This window comes from Ambystoma mexicanum, chromosome 2q (genome assembly GCF_040938575.1).
Source record: "Ambystoma mexicanum isolate Mex_15411 chromosome 2q, UKY_AmexF1_1, whole genome shotgun sequence".
Taxonomy (NCBI): Eukaryota; Metazoa; Chordata; class Amphibia; order Caudata; family Ambystomatidae; genus Ambystoma; species Ambystoma mexicanum.
In genome coordinates this window covers 254002958-254022939 of record NC_090924.1, presented here as the reverse complement: position 1 = coordinate 254022939, position 19982 = coordinate 254002958, and the positions used below count along the sequence as shown (strand labels likewise).

Sequence of the window (19982 nt, the reverse complement as noted above, 5' to 3'; positions counted from 1 at the left end):
GGAAAGAAAGCATGCAAATGATTAGATTAAGCATGCAAAGGGGGAGTGACCACGGAAAGTGAGCAAAGATGCACCAAAATCCTGATTCACAAAACCAGACCACAGAATGTTCTCCAAAAAATACCCTTCCACATTTGCTCCATTTAAAAGTGGAGAAAGTGTCCCAAAAAAGAGTGCAACTGACCTATTAAAACAAAGAAGCTCATAGGTCACACCAATCACAACCAACAACCCAGTACAAAGGCCCAGTACAGAGGCACATGTACACATCCCCAAACTGTCCGATCTAGTAGGTATCATCCTGTACCAACTGAGAAGAGAGAGAAGGCAAAAGATCTTTAGGAGAATCCCTCTCTTCAAAATGGCTGACGACGAGGTCACCTAGATTCACCGCTTCCCACCCCATGTCATACTGGAGATGGTGAGTCAGTGGCACAGGGCTCTTATCAGACCCAGAATGAGAGGCCATGCCATACCTCCACTAGTGAAGGTACTGTTGGCCCTGCATTTAATGCAACACAGGCTCTTATCAGAGGAGCAGTGGCATCACCTCGGGGATCACCCTGTCCTCACGGTCAAGGGCAATGTACCAGGTGCTGCAGCTGATTCTTACATCAGCCAGACAACACATCACAATGTCCCATGATGCACGGACAAGAGCTGCCATAGTGATGGCATTCCATGACAGAAGGCGTCCCAGGAGTGTATGGTGCCATTGATTGTATGTGTGTGGCCCTCAGACCCCTGGCAGATACAGAACACCTATTCAGGAGTTGTCGAAACTGGCATTCCATTAATGTACAGATGGTGTTTGATGCTGCAAACATTATCATGAATGTGAATGCCAAATATCCGGGGTCTACACATGACAGCTACATCTATAGGCACTCCTCCATTGCACAACAATTTGAGGCTGGAGAATACAGAGAGAACTGGTTGTTGGGTAAGTTCAGACAAACCGCAAGCAATGCACATCCATTCACACCATGTATCAGGGGATCACATGATGCCTCTTCCACCTACAGATGACAGTGGCTATCTTCTGAGAAGACACCTTCAGACTCCTGTGATATATCATGAGTAAGACTCGGATACAGAGGCATAGCACCTCATAACGAGTCCGGCAGCAACCCTGCCAGTGCTACCAGCGGGTTGCTGCCTGACTCGTAGAATTTTACCAGCGCCTGACTTCCCGGTGCCACCGGGACATTCCAAGTCCGGCGGCCGGGAAGACAGGCACCGATAGAATGCGACTCCCCATTCCCATAGAGTCCAATTGGAGTGGGGAGACGGAAGCACCGGCACAGTTGTTAGCGGTGCCGGCGCATCCTTGACCGGTCTGCCTACCGTGGCCGCTGTGCCCAGCAGGGTCAGACCTATTCAGGCACAGCGGCTCTGGCGGGCAGACTCCTAGGATATGATGCGCACATTCATGCCCCACTGCCTCTCCCGCTCCCTCCCCCCTCGCCAAGGGCAGCGCGCAACAGCGTGATGCCAAAGAACATGCATAAAAAAGAAGGTTCTTTGGGGTGCTCCAGCAACCAATGCAGGCAACCACCCACGTCTGCAAAGACTCGGCATACCCTAAACAGTCGAACCCCACCCCTTGTTACACAAACATTGCCTCAATTTACTATCATGGAGGCATTGCACGCCACCCCCCTCAGCGTATCAGCGTCACAGTGCTTTATTCCCTCTCTCTGGAATCTATGCAATGCCCATAGCGTGCATTCAGGAGTGTGCTGCAGTAGAATCCTCAAAGAAATGGGACCGGCCATCGTGCCTTGAGCTTCGCCGGGTAGATGAGCATGTATCGCATGTTTGCTTTGCACAGCCGTTCTTTAGGTGGACAAAACATAGCCCTGTGCTTCTGCACCAGCATAGAGAAGTCCGGGTAAATCGCTAGCTTCATTGATGCACGCACAATGCTCCCCCCTGCCCTGGAAAAAGCCAAAATCTGTTCCCTATACTTGAAGTTCATGATCTTCACGATCAAAGGCCTGCGGGGGGGGGGGGGCTCCCGGGTGCCATCTCTGGGCCAGTGACATGTGCGCTCTCTCCACTGTGAAGCCTTGCATCAGCGTCCCAGGTCCCAAAAAGTAGATTTTCGACGTAATTGGTCGGGTCACTCCCTTCCTCTCCTCAGGCAGCCCGAGGATTCTGATGTTATTACTTCGGGCCCGCCCCCACAGCATCATCCACCCGGTGTTCCAGGACACTCACTCTGTTCATTAGTTCAGACACCTGCACCTGAGCTGTATCAATGTTAGATGTTTTTTCATGCTCCTGTGTCTCCACCGTCCCGCTCCGACAGTGACCACATGTCTTGTCTCAGCAGGCCCACATCCACGATAACCACATCCACCTTTTGTTCCAGGCATGTTTTCAGGGAGGCGATGGCCACCAGGATATGATTCTCCTCTTGCTGGCCCATCATCTACAAAGGCCCACCGCCTTCAGCAGCCACTGGCGCCGTCTCCATGCCCCCGCCATCCTTCCGGGAGTAGGCATCTATCATTGTCTGCTTGCCTTTACTCCGGTGATGTTTATCCGGCATCTCGTGCGCAGTGCTGGGCACAAACCACCAGGGAGCCAGGAGCGGCCACACAGCAGCTGGAAAATATATGGTGTCTCAGATGTAGCACTGGGCAGATGGGACCTGAGTGTCCCAGGCTGCAGCAGGGTCACCTGCTGCCGTCCACAGGATCAATGGGTAGGGATAGTCATGTGGAGGCAGTCTACGCAGCTTGCCCTGCTTTCACAAGGGCGTATGCCCAGCTGCCAGGTGTCTCAAGCCCCAGCGCATGAGGAAGAGCTATAGACGTACTAGGGTAGCCTGCAATCCGACCACATCAAAGTTGAACAGCGTCTGGATCAGGTACCCAAGACAGGCAGTGTGGTACCAAGAGCCCCCTGTTGTGCTCAAGCCCGGATAGCGTCAGGCAAACAGGCACTCATTGCAGTCTTGCTTCCACCTCCCCCAAGGCAATGATGCAGCCTCAGCCCGGCAATCAACCAGGGATCCAAGGCTACTGCAACAGTCCAGCTTGAGGGAGCCCCTCCTCGTCGCTACCTCGGCAGTGTTCACCACAGTTCCTCACAGGGGCTACCCCGCATTCTCCCCCGGAGTGCACAGACTACAGTGCCATGGGTCCCAAGCACCCTAAAGCTCACCGTCATCCAACAGGTTTGGTGTCTGCCCCCCAGCCGCTGGTGGTCAGCTCCATTGCCACCCAGCCAAGGGCGTCCACACCAGGGCCTACACACCTGTCCCTAGGTCCCTGCCAATGTCCAGTCACATTAGCTCCACAGGGGAGGAGCACTCCCCACTCCAGTGGCTCACTAGCATAGGACGGGGCCAGTGGGTCTCACATGCCCCCGCAACCTCCAGGCTCTCAGCCCCAGTCACTGGGATGGCTCTGTAAACTCCAGGCAGGTCCCCCACACCATCCTCTGCGCGGCCCGCTTCAGTCCGGAGACGCAGACCCCCCTCCTCTATGCTCCACAGCGCAACACAGGTTTGAATCCCGATCCCATTCTTAATAACCACTTGTTGGTATTAAGGGTGTTATAAAAGAACAATTATAACTATAATGCTCTTAGTACTGAGACGAGGAAGAAGAGCATAGAGTCTCTAGACCACAGTGAACAGTCTAGTTAATGACCCACACCTGAAGGGAACCTATAGATATTTAAGACCCTGTCAGGTGCAGAACACTGCGGCAGCAGGAGCAGCAGGAATTTCAGAAGCAGCAGTAGATAGCAGAAGAAAGCAGAAGTTGGCGCTGCCGATTAGTAGATAGCGAGAAACTGTACAGAATGTTTTCTGGAGGTTGTAGTGCCCTGGAGATGCAGAGGTTGCGCAGAGGGAAGCGGTGGTGAGACCAGCTGTCGTGCAAGAGAAACTTGCTCTCCATTTACGACAACGCACTCCAGTTTAAGGATTTCACCAGAGCACGTGTGGAACCGTTTGAGCTCCAGCTGGAGACAGCAAGTGCAGCAAGAGGCTGACAGTAGCTGTCCCCCGATGAGTGGCAAAGCATTAAAAAAACAGGTGCAGGCGAGAGGCTGAGAGAAACCAGTGAGTTGTCCTGAGTTAGATTAACCCAGGGGCTCTCCAACATAGACACCCTCAAAAGAAAACCAATTTTGAATACCAAACATTTAAAAGGAAGCAGATTGAATATAATTACCTAAGAGGGAGAGGGCGAACAGAAGGACATTGTAATCCACATTTCCAAAACTAAAAGGTGGCAATTGTGAAACAAGGTGAATACGACTTGCCTGTCTCCCATGTTGGGCGACCATCCCCAAGTCCAGCTGCGGTCCCAGTGAGCCCCGGCGTGGTGACCATCCCTTCCCAGATGGAAAAGCTGTACCGCAAGCCAGCCAGAGCTCCAGGACGGCTGGCGGTGCCGCCTCTGGGCTTGGGCGCCTGTCTTCCTGGTTGGTTGACAGTCCCCACATTCAGCAGCAGTCCCACAGAGTCCCGGCAGGGTCCCCTTCTCTCCCTAGAGGGAAAACCTGTAACGCAGGCCAGCCAGAACTCCTGGATGGTCGGGGGTGATGTCCCCAGCCTTTGGCGCCTGTCTCCCATGTTGTTCAACCATCCCCAAGTTCAGCGGCGATCCCAGGGAGCCCCACAAGGGTTCCCATCCCTCCATGGAGGGAAAAGCTGTAATGCAGGCCAGCCAGAGCCCCGGGTTGGCCAGAATGCTGCCTCGGGCTTGGGCACCTGTCTCTCTTATTGGTCGACCGTCCCCAAGTTCAGCAGCGGTACCAGGGAGTCCCGACAGGGACCCCATGACGTCCCAGATGGAAAAGCTGTAAAACAGGCCAGCCAGAGCTCCGGGACAGCTGGGGGTGCTGCCTCCGGGCTTGGGCACCTGTCTTCCTTGATGGCCGACTGTCTCCAAGGTGAGAGGTGGTACCAGGGAGCCCCGGTAGGATCCCCATTCCTCCCTGGAGGGAAAACCTGTAACGCAGGCAAGCCAGAACTGCAAGATGGTTGAGGTGATGTCCCTGTCCTTTGGTGCCTGTCTCCCATGTTGGGCCACCATCCCCAAGTCCAGCGCCGGTCCCAGTGAGCGGCGACAGGATGCCCATCCCTTCCCAAAGGGAAAAGCTGAAACGCAGTCCAACCAGAGGTCCAGGATGGTCGGGGTGATATCCCCGACTTTGGGCGCCTGTTTCCCAAGGGATCGAACGATCCTTAGTCCAGCAGTGATCTCAGGAAGCACCGGCAGTGTGCCAATCCCTCTGTTAGCCAGAATTACAGCAGTACCTTTTCGGAACACTTCACACAAGTAAGACTACAGGTGTAAGCACAATTTCACCTTTGGTACAAGCCTGCACTACACAGTTATGTGGAAGCAGTGGCTGAGCAGCCAGACTTATCTCAAGAGGGATGTGAGCAGTACAAGATGTTACACAGAGGACTTGCAATCACAGTAGTTCAAACAAACACTTACTCAAGGTTTCTTGGTAAAAAAGAATATACATTTATTTACACATTTAGTTAGAAAACATTCCACTAGCAAGAAGCAGCTCAATATCACAATATAATACACTACAGTACAAAACCAATATGTTTCTGAACAAGTTAGGCTCCCCTGAAGTGGGAGAAAAATGGCACTTCAGTAACTTTCAAAAGGGGTAGAAAGACAAAGGTTATAAGAATCAAAACACAATTACTTTCAGAGGCAGGGCAAATAGTTTCAGTCCACTACAAGAGGCAATTCAATTCAATAGACCTGGGCCAAAGTCAATGGTTCAGTGTCTTGAATAGGATAGCACATCTCTGGTAGTAAACGGTTAAGTCTTTGCCAATGTTCTTAGAAGTAGTTTGACAGAAAAAGAGTTACATGCCGGATTCGGAGCAAACAAGACTCCAAAGTTGGGAAAGGTTCACAAACTTTCACCGCGGCAGAAAGGATTTCCACACTGCGTTTGCACAGTATCTTATGGAGGAAGAAAAACTGTAGCTGAGGCAGTTGTTCCTGGCAGTTCCTGCAGATCTCGCGTTTCCTGAGCTTCAGTCGTGGGGACAAGAAGGAGGACGTCGGGAGGTTTTTGCACTGCCCAGGGAAGAAGCCACAAGCTTGGCTAAACGTCGGTTTTAAGGTGTGTGTGCCTTAAAGTCCACAAACTGGTATCCTTCTCACTGGCTATCTGGTTTTGAACAGCACTCTGAAGAAAATTCGACCAGTATGGAGACAGTATCCAGGTGGCTTGCGAGTTGATTGTTCCCACCAGCTCAAAGGAAGGAGTTGTCCTTGAAGGGGCTTCTCTGTTGAGGGGGTTTCAGGCAATTCGGACCTGCAGCAGGGCTTCACCAGGCAAACCAACGGTCCAGGAGTTGCAGCAGTCGTCTTCCTTCAGCTTGTCTTCAGTTCTTGCGTTCCAGTGGTCGACTCTGCCTTCCAAGTCCCAGAGACCTGCTTTTAAACAGTTTTCTCCCATTCATTCCAGCCTAGCTGTCACTCACCCAGCAGGGTGGCTGTCCTTGCCGAACAGTCAGTGAGCCAATCACGCCAGAGTGCATTCAGGTCTCCTAAGCACAGAGAATTTCAGGCACCTCCCTCACATCCTGTCCACCCCAGACACTTAGGCACCAGAGGAGGGCTTCTGTACTGAAGCCCACCAAAGGCCATCAAACAAAGGGAGCAAACCTGGATTGGCACGCACAGACAAACACTAGAAGGACCTTTCCTAAAAGAAACGGCAAAAAAAGATGATCGAGTCTGGTTTTACAGAGGGGTCTTGGGCACCATATTGAAAAACATGGCTGACACGATTTTTAGCTGTTGGTGTCAGCGGTTGGGCAAAATCATGGTAGTTTGTTCTAAAACCACTGCAACCAGCCATTTCAAGAGTAAAGGGTAACATTTGAATGTTACATGAGTGTTTAGGCACAGGGGATGCTAGGCAACCCCTCCAGCACTCTATAGGAAGATAGTGTCTGCTGGGTCAATGAATTTAAAAAGACTAGCAAAGTCAATTTAACTTTACATGCTCTGGGAGACAGTAGTCAGTCCCAGAGAAGGTATTTAAACCTTGGGAAGTCTGAAAGACATCCCTGCACCACTGCACTAAAGGTGCTGTGTGACACACAAGAAAAAGATGATGCCTATGGAGTTGTCTAAAACTCCATATCCAAAGAACACAAAAGTAAAACACACATCAAAATACATGAAAGAGTGCGAAAAAAAAGGCTCACACTCTTTCCAGGAGAAAATTAAAATCCTAGAAATCCAGCAAAGTTGCTGGGGGTCTCAAAAGGTAAGGGAAATTAGCATATTCTTGAGAATTCTCCTTAACACTCGTCCCCCCAGACTAAGGGACAGGAGGATTTAATCCACTCCTGGATGAATCTCCTTACTCCAGTCGATCAAATATCCTGGAGAGCATTTTGGTGGTGACACCAACACCTGTGTTCCATGGAAAAATCAAACCCTTGCAGGTTGATTAAACATCTCAGTAGTTTAGGGTTTTCCCCTTTCATTTGCATCAACCATCTCAAAGGTTGGTGGTCAGTCTGAATCACAAAAGTAGATCCATACAAGTATGGTCTAAGCTTCTTCAGTGACCACACAATAGCAAAACATTCTCTTTCAATGGTTGCCCACCTTGTTTCAGGTTCCTTCAGCTTCCTGCTGATGAAGCAAATGGGGTGCTCCCTACCTTTCACATCCAGCTGACTCAGAACTGCACCTATACCTGTATTGGAAGCATCTGTTTGAACAATGAAGGTTTGGTTGTAGTCAGGCGCTCTTAAGACTGGAGCGTGACAAAGGGCTTTCTTAAGGCCTCCAAATGCTTGAGTGCGCTCCTCATTCCACCTGACCTTTTTGGGAAATTTTGGTGAGGAGATCGCATTCAAGGGAGAAGCTATGGTCCCATAGTTCTATATGAAGTTCCTATAATAACCAGTGAGGCCTAGGAAGGCTCTCACTTGGGTATGAGTAGTAGGGGTGGCCCAGTTTTGTACAGCTTCTACCTTCCTAGGCAATGGCCTGATTTCACCTCCTCCTACCACATGTCCAAGGTAGACCACTCTACTCTGACCAATTTGACACTTACTCACCTTTATGGTCAGATGGGCCTTCTCAAGAGCCTGCAACACATATCCTAGGTGGTCAACATATTCTTTCCAAGTAGGGATGAACACTGCAATGTCATCCAAGTATGCCATGCAGAAGTCCTCCATCCCAGTCAGAACTTGATTAACCATCCTTTGGAATGTTGCAGGTGCATTCTTTAGTCCAAAAGGCATTACGTTAAACTGGTAGAGGCCTGTTGGGTTGGTGAATGCAGTTTTCTCCTTGGCATGGTCTGTCATTGCTATTTGCCAAAAGCCTGACGTGAGATCAAATGTACTGAGGTACTTGGCTGAACAAAGTTTGTCCACTGGTTCATCTGCCCTTGGTAAAGGATGGGCGTCAGTCTGTGTGACTGCATTAAGAGCTCTATGGTCCACACAGAATCTCAACTCCTTGGATCCTGCCTTTGGTACTAGTACAACTGGACCAGACCATGGACTGGTAGATGGCTCTATTAGCCCAAAATCAAGCATCTTGTTGACCTCTTTGTTTATGTGGGTTCTCACATGAGCTGACATGCTGTAACCTCTGCTTTTAACAGGTAAAGAGTCACCAGTGAGAATATCATGCTGGCCCCAAGAGGTCAATCATATAAAAAGTTAAATCGGGGTAGTCCCTTAAAGCATACAGTGGATTGGGACTTTGTGAAATTTATTAAATGTTAAACCAGAAGTATCCACTATGCTGCGTAAAAGAAAAAGTTATAGTTGAATTCAAGGCAACTTAGTTTGCTTTGTATCCTGTACCACGGATATCAGTATTATTTTTTGCCACTACATTTTTTCTCTGAGAACATTCCTTAATTTTGTCAATGTAATTTATTTTGCATTTACAAAAAATGTACATAAATGTGAATATACAATCTCAAGTGATAAAGCTGAAAAAAAGGAAAAGGAATTAAAAGAGAGACATTTGGTTCAATTTTTACAAATAATTGAATGTAGACAGTGAATAAACCAATAAGTCATTGAATACAAATAGTACAAAAATGAAAAAACAAATTTCCAAAATAACAAAGGGAAATCCTAACGGCCCAAAATTCAATATAGCAGGTGCCGCTAGTTCATGAAAGCAGGTCTGCCAATAAACCAATAAGTCATTGAATACAAATAGTACAGAAATGAAAGAACACATTTCCAGAATAACAAAGGAAAATCCTAACGGCCCAAAATTCAATATAGCAGGTGCCGCTAGTTCATGAAAGCAGGTCTGCCGACGTGGTGGTGTTTAGAGATAGGAAAAAAGACACCCTAAGCGTCTGCACAAATATATTAGTGCTTGGATGGTTGCATTGTCCAACATTAGTATGAAATGAACTTTGAAATAAGTTCCAAAGGAAAGGGAGTCTTCCTATCATGGATGGAGTTAGAACATCCACTGTACGTTTCGGATCAGCCCCCTGCTGGGCATGTACATTTTTTCTGAAGCCTTCCTCAGGGCGGGAACACGAAAAGATAGGGAACTAACTTAACCCCTGATTCTGGGCACGGACCAAGTCAGAAAGAAACCCCACTTAGGCAAGGGTTGGGGTCTTCCACTGGTAAGAAAGGTGCATCATGGAACCCGAGGTCCCCAGGGCGTAACCACTCGCTGTCCTTTTTCTCTGATGGAGAAGGTCGCGTCTGAATGAACTGTATTTCAATTGATCTTCAAACGTCCGGAGTACGTGTGTGGCATTAAGTTCAGCTGTACTCGCTGTAGTGCACGGGCTGGAGGGCCCTGAGACCGGAGGTAACTTGTAAACTCCCGCTGGGCAAAAATGCTGCAAGCCGCGGCTATCGCAGCAAGGACTTCCGGAACACCCATGACACCCCAAGAGGTCAAGCCTGATGATAGTGAAAACAGGGAGGCAAACTGATTTAACACAAACTTGCACTCCTCCTGTTGTTCCAGTGTCAGATTAGAAGAGAGAGTAACTCCTTCTATCTTCTCATCTAAAGGCTGCCCTCTGAGTAGGGCAGGTAGAGGTTCACTCTCCTCCTCCTCTTGAGTTGAAGCTAGAAGCAAAGCTCCCACTTCTGGTATTAAGACATAAGCTTTTAGACGGTTGGTGTGAACGACTCTGGGAGCCTCCTTAGGATTGCCTAAGTCTACCAGATAGTTGACCATTCCAAGTTTGTCCACAACCTTGAAGGGTCCTATCCATTTGCCCTGTAAGGCCCTCTGCCTTGTAGGTACCATAACTAAAACTTGTTGGTCTTGAGTAAGCTCAACGAAGTTGGCCTTCTGGTCATGCCAATGCTTCACCAGAGCCTGACCTCCTTTTAAGTTATCTGATGCTTCTGCCATCATGTGTGACATTCTCCTCCGGAGATCTATCACATAGTCAGTGACTCTCACTGGTTTGGGGGAAGGAGCACTCTCTAACCCATCCTTAATTAGGGCCAAGGGACCTCTAACTGGATGCCCATAGAGAAGCTCAAAGGGACTAAATCCAACTCCCTCCTGAGGGACTTCTCTATAAGCAAATAGAAGGCATGACAGTGGAAGGCCCCACTTTCTTCTAAGGGGTTCTTCTAAAGCACCTATCATGCTCTTCATTGTACGGTTAAACCTCTCTACCAATCCATTTGTCTTTGGATGGGAGGCAGTTGAGAACTTGTAAGTCACTCCACAGTTCTTCCACATGGCCTGCATGTAGTGGGACATAAAATTGGATCCCCTGTCAGAGATACCTTCCTTAGGAAAACCTACCCTGGTAAAAATACAAAGTAGGACCTTAGAAACAGCCTGTGCTGTAACAGTCCTCGTAGGTATTGCTTCAGGATACCTAATAGCATGGTCTACTACAAACAGGATAAACCTGTTGCCTGAAAAGGTTGGAGGGTCTAAGGGATCAACAATGTAAATTCCTGCCCTCTCAAAAGGGACTCCCACCACCGGGGGAGGTACCAAGGGTGCCACATTCTTGGCTCCACTCTTGACAGATGTCTGACAAGTGTGACAGCTCCTACAAAATGTATCGACATCAGACCCCAATTTAGGCCAGTAGAAATAAAGAGAAAGCCTTTCCTTAATCTTCTTGAAACTCAAGGGACCAGCCAAAGGAATTGCATGGGCTAACTGTAGGAACTGCTGTCTGTTCTCTAGAGGCGCTACAAGTCTTCTGTAGTTCCCTGGAATAGACTCAGCAGGTTCACCGTAGAAGAGGCCATCTTCCCAGTACAACCTATGCTTCCCTGGCCCTTGCCCTTCCAGATGAGAAGCTGCCTGTTGGCGAAGACCTTCAAGAGTAGAATGATCCCTTTGACCTCTGCTGAAGTCTGCCGTACAGGGTCCACCTTCTGCCAGTAAATACTGCAGCTCAGGATGGTCTGCAGGATCCAGATATCCAACAGGAGCAAGGTCCTCTTCCAGCTCTGATTCCTCAGCAGCTGATTCAACCACACTAGGTGGTTCCTCACACTCAGCCTCAGCTGGTGGAGGAGTCACAGGTGTGACTTTGGACAGTCCTCTCGGGGATGTCCTTCTTGGCAGCACAGGAGTGCTGGCTGGCTTCTTCCTTGAGGTTTTAGGTTTCCCCTTTTCCTTAGAAATTGCAGTCAGTAAGTCCTGTGGACTGGGGGTATAGCTTCTTCTTTAATTTCCCCTAGAGAGCCTCTTAAGGTACTCTCTCTGGCTTTCCTTATCTGCTCCTGTTTCCTTTTGCTGGGAGGCCTGGGGGTGTTTTATACAACAAAGACGTGTTAAGTCATCCCCCAACAGGACTCTCCCAGGTACTTCACTCTGCACACTAACAGGTATCTTGACAGTCATATCATTGCACTGGATGAGAGCTGGTAACTGTGGAAGCATTTGGACAGGGCCTCCAGCAAGCTTAGTGAGGTATTCGGGTGCCTTACAACATCCTCTACCTTGAAAAAAGATTCATCCACTACAGTAATGCTGGCCCCAGTGTCTCTGATGGCAGGGGTCTCCTGACCATTCACAAGTACGCTGTCTTTGTAATACTCTTTAGTATTGTCTGGAATAGAATTATAGGCATCTAAGTTCTGTTGTTCCCACAGACTCAGGGACACTAAAGAAACACTGGCTGAGACTTTCATGGGTCCCTCAGCCAGTAAGTGAAAGTTTCCACTTGCCATTTGTACATCTTCCTCTGAGGAGAAGGCTAAGGAGACAGTGTGGATCACTGAAGGTTTACCCTTAAATCTGGGATCCCCTTTCACATTGTCAGTTGACCCGCAGGCATAACAATTTCCAAATGTCTTTATGAATGGGGGTTTGGCCTGACCCACCTCTGGTTTAGCACCAGGGGTTACACTAGCCTGATTTGCTTTCACATGTGGCTTACCCTTGTTATGTTTGTGGCCCTCTTCGAGAGTGGAGGTATTGGAATTCTCTTTGTTAGCTTTCATTTGCTGCTTTCCCTCATCCTTCTTCTGAGTTGCCCCAGAATCCTTGTCAGTAGCCCTGTTGGCAATCCACAAGTCAGCAGCCCTTGCTAACTTCTTTGGATCAATTTCCTTAGAGTCAGCCAAGTGCTGTCTCAGCTCAGGAGAGCAGGCATCATAGATATATTCCAACATAAACTTATTTCTCATACCTTCATAAGTGTTAACTCTGTAAACCTTAACCAAACCATCTAAGTTTTTCAAACATTCACACACCCAGGTAGCCCAAGGGGTTCCATCATGCTTTTTGAGGGTTCCAAACTTCTTAAGATACTGGGAAGGAGTTTTCCCAAACCTAGCCATCAAAGCTAGTTTCACACTTTCATACTCCATCCTGTCTACTTCTCCCATCTCCATTACAACATCAGATGCAACTGGGGGTAGCCTAGACAAAAGCCAAGTAATCAGCTGATTCCCTGTAAATTCCTGAATCCCATGGTTATATTCAAAAGTTGCAAACCAATGCAAAATATCAAGCTTAACCTCATACATAGTTACTGCATCTTTGGGCATGCAAGGCTTCTTAGGACTGGAAGACCTAGAAGACTCTGGGAAAGAACCATTCTCAAGAGACAATTTCTTCATTTCAAGAGCATGCTGTAATTCCCTTTCCCTTAGTTTATGTTCTTGATGTTTACTTTCAGTTTGGACTTGGATTCTTTTGAATTCTAACTCGTCTCATCTTCTCAAGAGAGAAAAACTCTCTACTCAGTATTGGACCTGGTAAGGCCCCTGTGGTAAAAGGTTGAGGCCTAAGAGCAGGTAGAGGTACAGTAAGGCCTACATCTTGAGACTCTTCTGTCTCTTCTAACTCATCAATAACATTTGAGTTGGACTCTGAAACATTATCATCCTCATCATCATTTTCCACATTTGCTGAAGGACTAGGTATAGCAGACCTACTTCTCAGATTTTGAAACTTCAACAACTTTTCTATCAATTCATTTGTTTTGCCTTTAACAGTGAGATTCCTAGTTTTACACATTTCTCTTAGTTGATCAACTGTTAAAATGCCTGGGGTCTCCTGTCTGTAGCTATCCATATCAGGCATGATAAAACAATTGCTTTCCTAGTGGTGCTTAGCCTTGTGAGGGTTATTTGAACAAAGGTAAGAGCAGCACTCTCAATGTGACAACTATACTTTATCCTCACCACTTGCCACCAGTGTTAGGCAAACACATTTCGCAGACAACTGGAACAAATGAAGGAGGAACTGAAATCCTCCCTCCAGGAGGTCAGCAAAGAAATGGCAGAGATAGGAGAAAGAGTAGATGTGGTTGAAAGCAGACTTTCGAATGTGGCGGAGGAAACCAACCAAAATAGTGTCCTGCTGGATCAGTTGGCTAATGCGACAAATAACCTGGAACTCCAGATGGAAGACCAGGAAAACAGATCAAGAAGATCTAACATTAGGGTCAAGGGCCTAGCGGAATCAGTGCTTGACAAGGATCTAAAGGATACGATGCAACACTGCTTTAGCAACTTACTAAACGACACCCAGCCTGAGGCGATCGGATTTGACAGCATACATCGGGTAGGCCCAAAACAGAATGAACTGGGGGATGAGACCCAGGGATGTCCTAATAGCAATGACATCATACTGTCTGAAAGAAGACATGTTGAGAGCAGCAAGAGCACACAGGGATCTCATGATCAATCGCTCTCGCATACAGCTATATCAAGATCTAGCGCTGGTGACCCTTCACAAAAGACGGCTAATGCAGCCAGTCACGAAAGCCCTTCAAACACAACAAATCCAATACAGATGGACGCACCCGTTTGGCCTATCATTTACATGGGAAGGAAAACAGAGGAGAATTGGCAATTGTGCTGAGGGCCTAGCACTACTGCACCTGGAAGATGACCAACCGGATACAGCCGTTCGCCCGCGGTGCAACATGACGGGCCCATCTAGCAAGCTGTGGGAGTGGTCGACGGAAAGAAAGCAAAGACGGGGAAAGGCTAGGAAACCTGGGAGCCCATAACAGAGCCAAGACTGACGGAGGAGAGAGATAACGCTCACCGAACAAGGCCCCTAATACTGACAATGTGTGAAGTGCCGAAAGCACTGCACCAGAATAGACTACACTGCATGAATGGACGCGTCTGCATGGAGGTAGGAGGTCACATATCTTAGAAGCTGGGTCAGGTCAAAAGTCATACCTGGCAGTTTGAGAACTGGGAAAATGTTGAGACCCAAAGCCCGTATTTGACCGGCGGGGGGTTCCCAAAGAACCCAGGCCACATGCACTCCCAGGATTGGGGAAGGAGGAGGGGGCAGATAGGGGTGGGAAAAGGGAAGGGGGAAGACAGTACGAAGAACCAAAAGACCACGAAGAAGGTTGAGCCAACATCTCAGGGGGGAAAGGCAGAAATAAAACCAAAGCAGAGAAAGACATGGAACAAAGAGCAAGGGGAGAGACATGTAGATATCCTTAATCCTCGGTATAATGGGAGAAGCAAACATAGTTTCGATTAATGTACAGGGGCTTAATTCCCCTGCTAAACGTAGGGCGATCCTGGGTAGACTGGAAGCGATGCACGCTGCAATAGTGATCCTGCAAGAGACGCACCTCCTCCAGAAGGATGAAAAGAGGATGCAAAGCAGAACATACTGTCATGGGTACTAGCATAGGGACCCACACCTCAGTAATAACAACACATGGGGGAAAGCTGGGGACACAATTAGGGGCTAGATGGGTAAAAACCTGGCAAGCAAAATATGCATTGAGGGAGTCTTAGACTGAACATCATTCATATAAGCTTGGTCTGGCAAAGCCTCCACTTCCTAGTCACTTCCTGTGCTTCCAACGTGGATGCCTGTGACATCCAGGAACTGTGTAGAACTGTGAAGCACACTCTAGTGTTTGGGTGTGGATGCCTATATAAGCCACACCCAAGAATTGGCCCATGCTTCGTGTGCATTCTGTAGCTTTGAGCACACGTTCACCGCAGCCTGGATCCTTACCTGTTTCCGCTGCTCTGCAGCACAGTACATCCTTACCTGTTTCAGCTTCATCGCAGCCCGGATATCCAGTGGAACTCTCGCCTGTTTCTTCACGATCGAGGCAAGTTTTCTTCTCGGCCCTTCTCTCCAGCGCTCGGGACCCGATCTACGGAAGAGGAGAAAACAAGTCAGAACTAGTAAGCGCGCGCATGCACTTAATGCCTCAGCCTCCCGCGCGACCACAGTGACTTACCTTGGTATGCGAGCCTAGTGGAATTCTTCTCTCCGCGCCCGCATCCAGCTAGCAGCTCCGTTTCTCAGACCTGCAACGACAAAGAACTCAATATTAACGCTCAGCATATCCACAACCAACAACCCACCTTTGCAACACGCACTCAAAGCCAGTGAAGTAACTGGCCTCCATTGGACTTACCTTCTGCTCGCTGTTGAACTTACCTGCAGCTTCTGCTTCGTGGGCTCCTGGAATTAAGTCTGTGAATTGAACTTACGACCAATTCCCAGTGCTGTAACTGGGTAAACACCACAGAGTGCGTTTCTCATCTAAATCTGCCTGGACCTAGTGAAGCAACTAGTCCCGGACCCCAGACTACTGCGCCCCTGCAGATGCAGGATGGAGAGTGTGCCACACTAAACTAAAAGGTGAGCCCCACCCAAAGCAAGGGAATACATCTCACTAGGGACACTGGGAGGGCAGAGGGAGGTTTGGAAAGTCTATTTACGGAAAGCCCTCTAAACACCCATTCTTTTTGCCGGACAGCTTCCCAGCGCCTGGGTAACGAGAGGAAGAGACTGGAGGAATCCATTGATCCCACAGAGACCCAGGTGAGCGTGACAGAACACGAAGCCTACCATAAACCACTCTGCCTGAACAATGGAAACTTCGGAAGTAGATCAGTTGTCCCAGCTCCTGGGCGAGTTGCGAGCAGAAGTGCATGCAGCCCACGCAGAGACACACACTCTGAGGTGCGAGTTGGTTGTCAACAGAGATAAAACTGACGAGATAGCCCGGCAACTACTCCAAACCCAGGCAGGTCGGTCACCACTGTCGGGGGGGAACTACTGCAGTCTCAACGCCACAGCTTCAATCCGTATCCCCTGTACAGGTGGTACTCCCAGGTAACATTCCACTAGCACCACCAGAGAGATTTGTGGGAGACCCGAAGAAATTTGGAGCCTTCATGAACCAGTGTCATTTACATTTTCTGTGCACACCTGGATTGTTTCCTACCGACCAGTATAAGGTGGCCTTTGTGCTATCATATCTAGGGGGTCATGCAGCGGACTGGTCTGCCCCATTAGTAAATAGGGATGAACCCCTACTACGTGATTATGCCGGTTTCCATCATGAGTTAGAGAAGCTCTTTGCTCATTGCACACAAGGACAGGCCTTAGATGATGAGCTGTTATCTCTCCGACAGGGCAGTCAGGATCTTCTGGCTTATATGGCCATGTTTAATCAGCTAGTGGCCGAGACATATTGGCCAGAAGAAAAGCGAGTTACCTTGTTTTACAGAGGTTTACGTGGAGAACTAAAAGATGTACTGGCGCAAGTAGTGAACCCTCCAGATGGTTGTGCTGAGTACATCGACCTCGCACTGCAGCTCCATCATTGGCTACAAAACCGGAAAACGGATCATGCTCGTTCGGAGGGCAGAACATTCTATGTACGGCCCAAAGAGTCAGCCCGGCCCTCAGCAGAAGCGCACTCAGAGCCTATGCAATTAGGTGTAGTATTTGGTCCTCTCACTAAGTTGGAGTGGGACAGGAGGCGGCAAGAACAGCTATGCCTGTATTGTGGTCAATCAGGTCATTTCCTTTGCAGTTGCCCAGCAAAACCCACTCAGAAAACCGTAAGGGCAAAGGATGGGAACAAAAGTACGGAGGAGACGGAAAACTCCAACGCCCGACAGACATAGAGGTCGGTTTGTCGAGCGTGGTAAAAACCCCTGAGACCTCCCACTTTGCTATTCCAGTTATCATAAATCCACAACACTCGCCCAAGATGCATGCAATCGAGGCCGCCTTTATTGACAGTGGGGCCGTTGGCAAGTACATGGACCTAGAAACTGCTGACCGGATAGGGTTACTGATTAGCCCAAAGGCAATAGCCGACAATGTGACTGCGGTAGATGGTTCCCAATTACTTTCTGGCCCCGTTACTCATTGTACTACTGATGTCACACTTCTCTGTCAAGATGGTCATAAAGAAATAATCTCTTTTGATCTTATTGCGGCTCCACAATTTCAGGTGATTCTTGGCATGCCCTGGCTGGAGGCTCTTAACCCTCAAATAGACTGGCGAGCTAGAACACTAGTTTTCCCAAAGGAATGAAAAAGCTGTTACAAGAAGCCTCGTTCCTCTGAACACCCGCTACTCGCGTCCCCCAAGTCGGTGCCAGTGCAAGGAATAATAGGAGTCCTGCCCACCGAATACCAGGAATTTCAAGACGTATTTGCTAAAGAGTGTTAGGGAGAATTCTCTGTTTAGGCTGAATTTCTTAACCTAGTGAGTCCCCCAGCAGCTTTGCTGGATTTTTGGGGTTTATTTTTTTCTCCTGCCAAGAGTGAGACTCTTTTACCCTCACTCTTGGACATGATTTGAGTGTGTCTCTTTGACTCTAGATGTGTTTAATGGGCTATGGGGTCTTTTACTCCATAGGGCTTAATGCGTTTTTGTGATGTGTGTTACACAGCACCCTCAGTGCAGTAACACAGGGGTGTCATAGTGACCCCCCAGTATAGACTCCATACTCTCGGACTGACTACTGTCTCCCAGGGCATGTAAAGTCACCATTGACTTTACTAGTCTCAAATTCTGAACAAACCATCATATTGTGGACGTACTGGCCGGGGCAATTCGATTGCCCCATGGTCTGTTAGTCGGGGGGCACGTCTCCGTCCCCCTGATTGAGTTTTGGCTGGTGGCAGTGGATTCTACTTTTTATATTCGACCGCGAATATATCCCTATGGGATTTCCCATTGTTCAAGGCTACCAACTTTAATTATTTAATTCCTATAGCCTCGAACATACCGCCGGTTTATTTATTTAATATTAATTCTCCGGTTGGTATTTTTTGCCAGAACTCGGTTCTAAAATGGCGTTTGTGTTCGCTTCTGTGACTCAAACCCAAGTTGAGCTCTTTGTTCCACTTTTTGGCGGGCTTCTCCACAGAAGCCCTCCAAAGTGGTGCCACTCTGTCTGGGGTACTTAGGAGGGGTGGAGGGGGATTTAGGCACCCTGGACTGAGTTGCCTAGGCAACTCAAGTCGCACTCCGTCCTGATTGGCCCAAGTGGTGAGCCGGCCGGCTCACCACTTAGCATGTTTGAGTGACAGCTAGGCTGAGTGAATGGGGGTTTTCTGCATAAAGGCAGGGCTTTGGGGACTGGAACTTTAGAAGTTGCCACAGGACCTAAGAATCCGACAAGGGAGAAGCTGAGCCGACCTGCTATGACGACACCACCAGTGGAGCCCTGCTGAACCGTCTCACCACTTTTCCCAACGACACAGGAGATCTACAGCCCGGAGAGTCTTCTTCCTTTGACTGGTGGGGATAACCAGTCTGCTTCCTTCTTTCGCTTCCTGGAGCATCTCGTGGCTGCCTTGCCTGTGCCAAGCACCCCTGCAACCGGGATACCACGTTTTATCACTACCGCGAATCAAAGGGTAGTACCTTTAACCGGAAAACTCCATGGCTGGTTTCTTCCCTGGCAGTGCAACAACCTTTATCTTTCCTCCACGTTGAGATCTTCTCTTCCTCTGGACGACGCAGTGACTTGCACCCGCTGCCAGGACAACTGCCCCCGCTGGAGGATCCTTTCCACATAAGGTACCGTGTTCCGCCTGGCTTCCCTTGCAACCGACTGTACGGGATATATTTAGCCCCTGGCTTTCAACCCTGGGTTAGCCCGGGACACCCTGGCTAAACATTTCTGAAACCTAACTAAAACCTTTCTGAACTCCCTGCAAGACTTTTTAAGCCTGTTGTCATTGTGTGCTCTTGGGTGCATTTGAGCCCTGCTCTCTCCAAGAGTGGGCCCGGCCTATGGACTTTGGCTCACAAGTAACTTTGGACTTTCCTGCCTTGCTTAAGAGTTCCTAAGTATTAGTGTGGTGTATTTTCCTACATTCTGCCTTTTTCCCTCCCTTTTTCATTAACTTATTGGAGTGCCATCGATAGTTAAGCGCTCACCTCTGTCTGGAAATAAGTGGTGTTAACTAAGACTTGTCTGATAAGGAATAAGGGATGTATATATAATAATAGTAACTGTGTTTAGAGTGATTTACCATAATAGTGCTGGAGTGTTTCAATAAGTGTGTTTTTAAATAAATAATTATATACCTTGCTACCAAAGCTCTGGTCAGTGTTTGCTTGTGCTATTGTATCTGAGTGCCTATTGTGTATATTTTGCATACTGCCTAACTCTTCTTGAGGGAAGTCTGACTGCTCAGCCACAGCTACCAGGTAAATCTGGGTGGTGCAGACTGCTACCAAGTGGGTTTACTGTCAACACCTGT

The 19982-nt window shown here is 48.5% G+C and overlaps 1 protein-coding gene across 2 annotated transcripts in view; it reads right to left on the bottom strand.

Annotated features, from left to right (window-relative positions):
• PRKAR1B (protein kinase cAMP-dependent type I regulatory subunit beta) overlaps positions 1-19982 on the bottom strand; it is a 2827796-nt gene that overhangs the window by 887751 nt on the left and 1920063 nt on the right. The gene's annotated exons all lie outside the window — the stretch shown is intronic.